Raw genomic sequence first — 8,844 nt, forward strand, 5'->3', positions numbered from 1 at the left:
TTCACTGTTTCAGGATTTTTTACTTTAGTACTTATGTCATTTGTCAGGCATCCACATGTTGGACACCTTGGGAGACTCTCCTTTTACTCTTCATTTTCTTCCTCCTTCATATGTTAAGGCTCATTTTTAAATTTATCTCACCAAATCCTACAATCACCACTTTTTTCCAGGGAAATATACAACTTTTTACTGGCATTTTTAGGGTACCTTGTGTAATTTGTCAGGCCCAATGCAAAATGAAAATTTAGACTTCCTGTCTAGAAACAGGTGACCTCTACCATTTATATGCCACAGAAATCTATTTCTTTCTTCTGTGATCTCTTCAAATGTCATGGTGCGTTTTGTCTTTTAATTGTCCTTCTTATTACAACATTTTAAATTCTTAACAGGACTTCTAAAATTCATCTTTATGTATGCCATATCAATTCTTTTTTTGTTTTTTTTTTAAAGAGAGAGTGAGAGAGGGGGAGATATAGAGAGAGAATTTTAATATTTATTTTTTAGTTATCGGCAGACACGACGTCTTTGTTTTGTATGTGGTGCGGAGGATCGAACCCGGGCCGCACGCATGCCAGGAGAGCACGCTACCACTTGAGCCACATCCCCAGCCCCGCCATATCAATTCTTAATACAAACTTATGAACAAGTCACATTGGAGAACTTACACATCCATGTTGTGCTCATTAATACCAAAGCAGGGAATATGTTACACAGAACCAGCGCAATTGTTTTACTACATATCTGTGAACAATTTCTCTAGCTGGTTTGTTAATGAGTTGGAAGAAAAGTGACTATGGATCACCCTGATTTTCCTTTCTCTTCACATCCTCACCTGGAGAGGTGGACTAATACAGAGAAGTACCTTGAGTGACAAAGCTGTCTTCTTTCTGTATTTGAATCTAATTCTGGTTGGAATGTGTGGCCTCCCTGGGTTTCATCATGCTCTCCTTTTTTTACTTACTTCCAGATAGGACATGATCACGTTGTACCCAACTCTCTCTTAGCTCCCATATTTCCTTGGCCCACTGGAATTTGTGATAATGGGAATGAAAACTCAGTGTGCATGAAGTGGCCAAATGCAGTATACCTGCAGGTTACATTTATGTGCTGTGTTCATACCTGTGGTTCATTGCCTTCTTGGAATTTACTTATAAAAAATAAGTAGTAAGATAAAATCAATAAAAATTATGATAGCAATAGCAGAATTCACAATCAAGGACAGATCCACTGTGAGTGGTAATCCTAACTGTGTAGGAAGAGCATCATGGAGCTAGTCCTCCTTTTCCTGCCTTCTGCCTCCTCCTCTCTCTTCATCATCCTTCCCTCCCTCAATCCCTTATATCCTCCCTTCCTCCTTTGCACAATACTAATTACACTAGGTAGGATATATGTACTCTAAAAAATATATAACTGAACAATATAGTATTGTAAAGTATGAGTACAGAATTATCCTGAAAATATCTAGAAGCTGTTTATCTTATACAATTAAAATTTTATATCCATTGAAGATCAGCGCCCATTTTACTCTAGCCACATTTCTTTGCAAACAGCATTGTACTCTCTGTTTACCTTTTTTTTGCCACTAAGAATTGAACCCAAAGCACTTAACCACTGAGTCACATCCCTAGAGTTTTATTTATTTATTTATTTATTTAATACATTTATTTATTTAGAGTCAGCCTCTCACTCAGTTGCTTAGGGCCTGGCAATCTTGATGAGGCTGGCTTACAACTTGTGATCCTTCCACCTCAGCTTCTCAAACCACTGGTATTCAAGGTTTGACCCAATATACCCACCTTGTTTACTGGTTTTTCACAGGGATTTTTTGTGTGTATTAGAATTTTTACTCTTCTCAGGTAATGTGTAAGTAATTTCTCTCATTCCAACAGCTAAATTTTTTCCCTGTTCATGCTTTACTGTGCTGTGCAGAAGCTTTTGGTTTAATGAAACTTAGTTGTCTGTTTATGGTTCTTTCCCCTGTCTTTTTACTGTCATAGCCAAAGACCCATTTCCTAAAGCAATGTTATAAAGTGTTTTTTTCTGTGTTTTCTTTTTATATTTTGCTCACAAATTAATGCATTTCATTCTTTTTTAAATTTTAGGTTGAAAAAGAGTAACTTCAGCTTGTGTGGTATAGCATGATATTTTAATACATGTAACAGTGTGTGGTGATCAAATCAGGGTAAAGTTTATATTTGTCACCTTAGTAAGAAGGGAAGAGATGGGGAAATAAGACCACAGTATTTTCTTGCAGGAATTTTACAGATTAACATCTCACTGTTACATTTTTTCCTCTTTGAGTTGATGTTTTGATAAGGTGTAAGATAAAGTTTTGTTTTCTTTCTTTGTCATGTGGTTATTGAGTGTCCTCAGCACCATCTGTTAAAGAGACTATCCTTTATCCATTCTGTATTATTGGCCCCCTTCTCAAAGATGAGTGTGAAGTGAGAGTCTGGGCTTATCCTTGTTCTCTTTTTTTGTGGATTGGTCTGTATGTTGCCTTGTATTTCAGTACAACAGTATTTTAATTCTTATAGTTTATAATTTGTTTTATTCTATCTTTTTTTGCATTTGTTACAATTAGCTACACATAACAGTATAATGCATTGACACAGCATACATAAATGGAGTATAACTTCACATTTTTCTTGTTGTACATGATGTAGAAGTCCACCAGTCATGTAATTGTATAAGCGTACAGGGAAATAATATCTGATCCCTTTCAATATCTTTCAAATCCTCATACCTCTTTCCCTCCCTTCACTTCCCTCTCTCTAATATAAAGTGCATTTATCCTTCCCTAGTGCCTTCCATTGTGAATTAGCATCTGCACTTCAGATAAAATATTCAACCTTTGGAACTTTGCTATTGGTTTATTTAGCTTAGCATGGTATTCTCAAGTTCCATCCATTTGCCAGCTAGTGGCATAATTTTATTTATTTTGAGGTTGAATAATATTCCATCACACACACACACACACACACACACACACACACACACACGCACACACACACACACACACAAACACACACACACATGTCACATTTTATTTATCCATTCATCTGTTGAAGGTTACCTAGGTTGGTTCCATAGTTTAGCTATTGTCAATTTACCTACTCTACATTGATGTGGCCACCTTTTGTCCCACATCCTCATGAACACTATTATTGCTTATATTCTTGATAATTGCCATTATAACTGCAGTAAAATAAAATATTAAAATAGCTTTAATTTGCATTTCTCTAATTGCTAATGATGATGGTCTTTTTTAAAATATGTTTGTTGACCAATTGTATTTATTCTTCTGTGAAGTGTCTGTTCAGTTCCCTACTCCATTTATTAATGAATTATGTCTCTCTCTCTTTTTTTTGGCATTAAGGTTTGTTGAGTTCTTTATATACCTTGGAGATTACTGCTCTATTTGATGTGTGTGTGTGACAAAGATTTATTTTTCCATTCTGTAGTCTCTCTCTCTATGTTACAGATTGTTTCCTTTGTGGAGAATAAACTTCTTAGTTTGAATCCATCCCATTTATTGATTCCTAATTTTACTGTTTGTGTTTTAGGAGTCTTGTTCAAGAAATCAGATCCTGGGCCTCACACATGCCAGACAAGTGTTCTACCACTGACCCACTACTCCAGCCTCAGAAACAGTTTTCTTAAGGGAGAAAAATTTAAAGCATTCCCTCCAAAATTCAAAAAAAGAAAAAGGTTGGCTATTTTGCCACTTCTATTCAACATCCTTAAAACTCTATCCAAAACAATTAGAAGAAAGAATTAAAGATACATGAATAGAATAAGAGGAATTCAAACTATCACTATTTCCATATGACATGCTTCTATATTTAGAATATCCAAAAAATTCACCTGAAAACTTTCTTGATTAATAAATAAATTCAGCAAAATAGCACAATATAAAATAAACACCCATAAACCAAATGCATTTCTATACTTAAACAATGAATCCACAGGAAAAAAAAAATAGAAAAACCACCCCATTAACAATGGCCTCAAAAAAAAAGAAAAAAGAAACAATAAAATAAAATACTTAGGAATCAATCTAAAAAAAGAGGTAAAATACCTCTACAATGAAAAGTATGCCGGTGGTTCCAGGGGTGCTGAGGAAACTGCCATGGTCGCCAATTGTATTTATTCTTCTGTCGCCAATTGTATTTATTCTTGCCCTTCCCACCTCCCCTATCCCCAGCACACTGGGGCCACCGCTCCCAGCTGCGCTCAAGGAGGAGCCCGATGTGCCAAGCCTTGGCAGAGCCGAGGCTGTCGCCATGGACAAGGACACGCAGGAGCACATAAAGGCAGAGCGCAAGTGGCTGCTCAACTACATTGCAGCCTCCAAGTGCTGCAAGCCCAAGCTGGAGCACATCTCCTGCCTGGAGGAGAAAGGGAAGAGGCTCAAGAGCAGAACAGCCAACTGGCGTCCACTGCTTGCCTGCTGTGTGAGCAGGTGGCAAAGCTCAAGCAGAAAGTCCTCAGCCACGTCAACAGCGGCAGCCAGCTTCTGCCCCAGCACCAGGTGCCCGCGGACTGAGCCTGAGCGTGGGGCGCATGCGTGACCTCCCTCCTTGAGGGGCAGGAGCAGGAGGGAGGCGGGCGCCTTGGACTTGGAGAGAGTGAGGTCCCCAGGGATATCCCCGGGGTGTCCAGAACTCAGAGAGGGCGCCCTGGACTTCAACAAGCTGAATCCCCCCTGGGTGGGCAACGCATGATCCCTCCCTCCCATTGCCTCTGCTCCCCCTCTAGCTGCCCCTGTTCCCTGCACTGCCACCCTGTATAGCACAGAAACTCGCCCTGCCCGCCCCTTTGTACACACCACTGCAGAAGGGGGCTCTGTGGGGAGCAGCCTCCAGCCTGCATTTTCTTTTCCTTTTTTTTTTTCTTGCCTTTGGAAGAGAGAAGAACACAACGTTCCATTGTGCCCCATTTATGTTTTTACTCGGGAACAAATGGTTGTGTGTGCATGTGTGTGTTGCCTTGTGTTGGTTTTTTAAAGAAATGGAAACAACAACAAAAACTACTAAGCCTCTTCCTCCTCTGCTACCTCCTTCTGTCCTCCTGACAGCCCTCCCCCCTGCCCTTTTTGTTCTTTTGTTTTTGTTTGCTGCTAGTCCACATTCCTGTTTGCAATCCTTTGTTTATCCGGTTTTATTTTCAGTAAAATCTCCTCACTCCAAAAACGAAAAAGAAGAAGAATTTCCCCTTGCGTTTACTGTAGACAGCTTTTATAGTGTGAAGATATATTTCTACTATACCTGGTTTTCTAGGGTTTGACCAAGTATTTAGTCAACTGCTTCTTCTGCACTTATTGAGAAAATTTTCTAATTCTTTTCTTTATATCTATTTACTTAAAAAATAGGAAATAAATGTAAAAACCTTTGAAATAAATAAAACACAAGGAGATCTGTCAAGGAATGTGATGGAGCCCCATGAGAGCAGGATGAAGATTATAAAATACATCTGAATTAAAAGCTAGTTCCATGAAAAGTGGAATCAACATTTTTCATCTGTTTATATTGGGATAATTACTATGTTAAGATATTTAGGTGTTTGTAGAGTAGGAGAATATAAGATACTATTACAGTGTTAAGAATTAGGGAAAAAGGAGGAGCTCTATCATAAACATCATGCTGAATTTAGCTGGAAACCAAAAGTGAAATCTAGAGATGTTTTGTACAAAGCAACAAAGTTAAGCAAATAGATCATCAGTTTTCTTGCTGCTGAATACAGAGTAGAAGGTAATAGTTTACAGACATATTCTTAATAAATTAAATAAAATGCTTAATTTCAAGTCATTTGCCCAGCAGTTTGTATTGTCAGATTTTAGAATTTCAGCCATGTTTATGGGTGCATTACTTGCAATCCAGTGTGATCCATGATGTTGAACATGTTTTTCTGTCCTTGTTTGTCATCTATATTTGTTGGTATGTCTCCTCGGATCTTTTATTAATTAAAAAAATAGGTTAAACTGACATACAATAAACTATACAAATTGAATTATCAATACATTGAATTTTTATATATTTGTATCTACATGAAACCATCACCGTAATCAAGATAGTGAGCATTGACATCACACCCAGCAAGTTCCTTGTGCCCTTTTGGAAATTCTGCCTCTTCCCTCCTTCTTCATATAGAAACAGCCCAGAACAAAATTTTTATCATCATAGATGAAATAATATTTTGCAATTTATATAAGTAGTCATATCTCTGGTCTGCATAGCAGGTGAACTTTGAAAAATATTCCTTAATTTAGTCATCTGTGAAAGCATAACTCTGCCTAGCATGGTTGCACAGGACATAATTTACGTGGCTCAGGAGACTGAGGCAGGAGGATGATAAGTTCAAGAACAGCTTCAGCAGCTTTGTGAGTCCCTGAGTAACTTATCAAGAGGCTGTCTCAATGTGAAAAATATAAAGAGCTACAGATTGGCTTAGTAGTTAAGCAACCCTAGGTCAATCACTGATAGCAAATTAATATAAAATGTGAGAATTTCTCCAAGGAGAATGTGAGAACTTGGAGAAAGGCAAGGATTAAAATATATAAAGAAACTGATATAGGTCTTGATATATAGTAGGCTTCAAATTTCTGGAGTTACCAGCCAAGATTTAAGTCTGTAATCCAGAGTACCTAAGGGAATGTATAGATACCCAGTGCTTTTATTTCACCAAAAGCTGGTATTCCCTACCATTAAGTAGACTTTAAGATTTTTTTGTCATTATTTTCTGGGGTTTTGTTTGTTTATTTGTTTGTTTGATTTTGATGTTAAAATCTTATAATAGTGATTCATATTACTGCTGTTGAATACTTCTATCTTCTTCCTAATCTTTTAATCACAACAACAAAACCATGTATTTATTAAATAAAACTTCTTTCCCCCCTGGCATCCAGTACTTTATTTGGGTCTGTGAGTTTACATATCCTTGATAGTTCACTTAAATGGAATTATTATATATATATATATATATATATATATATATATATATATATATATATATATATATTCACACTACTTTGTTTACTTAGTTTAACATTTTTGAGATTTATCTATGTTGTAGCATGCACATATACAGAACACATTTTGACTATCCACTCTTTAGTTCATGGATTTTGATTGTTCTCACTTTTGGCTAGCATGAATGGTGCTGCCATGAACATCATATGCAAGTGTTTGTGTGTATATTTTCAGGTCATGTGGGTATAGGACTGAGAGAAGAGTTGGTAGATCATGTGATGATTCTATACTGAATTAGTGAAATATCAAATATTTCAGTATACACTGTATATTGTATACACTGTATGCCATACTACATTTCCCAGAAATTTATTGGAGTGCCAATTTCTCTAAATTATTACCAACTGTTTTTGTTTTATTGTTTTTTCGTTTGTTTCTTAAATTGAGCTTTCTTGTTGGGTATAATTTGACATCTCACTCATTGTGTCAATTTTTTTATTTGCTAAATAGGAAGCTGAGGATGTAGCAGAGTGGCAAAGTACTTGCTTAGCATGTTCCAGGCAGGTTATATTTCGAAGTATTACTACCAGAAAAACAATGGTATAGGGATTTGAACTCAGGGACACTCTACTTCTGACTATTCACCATTCATTTGTTTTTTGATTTGAGAAACACTCTTTTCAAAATGTTGAGAGTTGGCCACCAACTTTCAATTCTGCTGGCCTAGCTTCTCAAGTTAATGGGGAATATAGCTGGGGAATATGGACACATTGCTGCTAAAATATTTACAAAGAGAGGGCACTATGTAACAATTTTTTGAAGATAAGAGGGACAGTGTACTTTAAATAGGAATTCATCAAAAGAATTATCAACAAATTCAAATCAGAATAATAAAACAACCATAGCATAACGGTGTGATCACAAAATAAATAGAAATCAAATAAAGGCTCAAACACAATGAAGATATAGGGAGAAATAATGCACAAAACCCTTCATAGCCATACAGGTTATTTTGATCTGATATAATTTTGTGATAATTTACAATCATTATTTTTTTTACAAGAAAATAAACCTAGGGTGGATAGAACACAGAACTGCATCCCCAGCCTCTCTCACCCCCCTTTGGCACAGAGTATCACTAAGTTACCCAGAATGATCTCAAATTTACAGTGTTCCTGCCTCAGCCTACACAGTAGCTTGGCCTGCAGGTGTGCTCTACATGCCTGGTTGTGAAATAACTATAATAAAGCAATTTTTAGATAAAAAAGTACTGCCTGAAGTAGGCCTTTATTAAAAAATAAATTCTAAGATATAAAACGAAGCAAGAAATAAAATATTAATGTCTAAGCTACAAAATAACAAAAAGCTGTAAAAATTCATAGATGTAAATCAAGACAGTGAGATGTAGAGTAAAATTGTACACACATTCTTACTAGTGATGTAAATTCCAAAAAAATGGAAAACTATAAAATCATTTAATAAATTTTTTTTAATTCAAAGGAATATGTGTGTGTGTGTATATATGTAAAATAATTTTATCTAATATATATTATATATATATACTATATATATCATGAAAATGATTTTATCTAATATATATGTTTATATATCTCATTAAAATAATTTTATCTAACATATATATATTAGATAACTATATAAAATTATATATTAGATAAAATTATTTTAATAAAATTAGCAAAGTTGCTTTAGATCAATTTTAACAGAAACTTACCTGTTTCTCCATTTGGTTTGAACAGCTTTTATTATTTGAGCATCAGCAATGATCACCTCTAAATGACTGAACATGCCATAGCCATTGGCAACAACATTGTGGATGTTCACAAAAATGGGGTCACTTCTCCACATCATTCTT

Source organism: Callospermophilus lateralis, unplaced genomic scaffold, assembly GCF_048772815.1.
Source record: "Callospermophilus lateralis isolate mCalLat2 unplaced genomic scaffold, mCalLat2.hap1 Scaffold_1172, whole genome shotgun sequence".
Lineage (NCBI taxonomy): Eukaryota > Metazoa > Chordata > Mammalia > Rodentia > Sciuridae > Callospermophilus > Callospermophilus lateralis.